The sequence below is a fragment of the Rhinolophus sinicus genome, linkage group LG01 (genome assembly GCF_036562045.2).
Source record: "Rhinolophus sinicus isolate RSC01 linkage group LG01, ASM3656204v1, whole genome shotgun sequence".
NCBI classification, from domain to species: Eukaryota; Metazoa; Chordata; class Mammalia; order Chiroptera; family Rhinolophidae; genus Rhinolophus; species Rhinolophus sinicus.
Genome location: NC_133751.1, coordinates 7,388,066 through 7,389,135, shown reverse-complemented (window position 1 = coordinate 7,389,135; position 1,070 = coordinate 7,388,066).

The window sequence follows — 1,070 nt, the reverse complement described above, 5'->3', positions numbered from 1 at the left end:
CATCAGAATCGGTCAGGAGGCAGGAGGCAGGAGAGGGGAAAGCACGGCCCCTCTTCTTTCCTGGGGTATGAGGGGAAGGCAAGACAGGGAAGAGTCAACACTTGACCTTGGCAGGTGTGAATCATTACGGTGGGCTCTGGATTATAGGGCTGTCCCTTGCTGTCTGGTCTCAGGCCCTGGTGTAATTTAGGGCACAAGGAATATTGACTTGGCTGTGAGTCAAGTCTAGGAGATGGTTGAAGTGTGGGCTCAGGGTTAGGTGGTTTGTACATCAAAAGCATGCTTGCAAGAGAGTCGTTTGCTTCCTCTAGGAATTAGCTAGTCCTGGGAGGCATAGTCTCTCCAGGATCAAAGCCCCAAATGCAAGAGCATCAATAATACAGAAAATTGAAAAACAGTCGGTACACAGAGCTTGGCTTAAATGTGTGCAGCTAATAAGGAACAGAGCCGGACTGCCCAACCCCAAATCCTTCATAGAATTCAACCTGTGAAATGTTTCTCAGCCCTGCTACCCACAGCCAGTTAACAGGAGCATGGGAACCAATGAAGGTGTGTGTCCTACTCTTGGGGGCTTGTTCTTGTTAAGGAGTAAAAGACAGAGAGAAACTCAGAGAAACTCAGATAACTGTCCTGTGGAAAAATCACCACAGTTGATCAATGGTACTTTCAATGCCTAGGGGACATGGAGGTTTCCAAGGAGGCTTATGATTCATCTTTTCTATAAATTAACCACCTACTCTTCCTGCTTTCCTTCCTCTTTTTTCATGCATCTTTGGGCGAGGAGTCAAGTTTACTAAGAAGAACACATTGGTTTAGCCAATATTTATGTGCACACCTAAGAGATTTCTGAGGCAGACGAGTGGTTGTCAGAGCTCAAGTTTCTAGAGAGTTCTCCCACATGTTGGAAAATCATCACTCTAGTTACTTCTGTGCTATCACCCACTGTGCCCCTCGACTGACACATAGGTGCACAGAGGTCTGGGGACCAGCAAGGGACACATGAGAGGTGCACTGAGAGAAACAAATTGGTCTAGGTCAGCACTAGACCAGTAGAAATACATGCACACCAC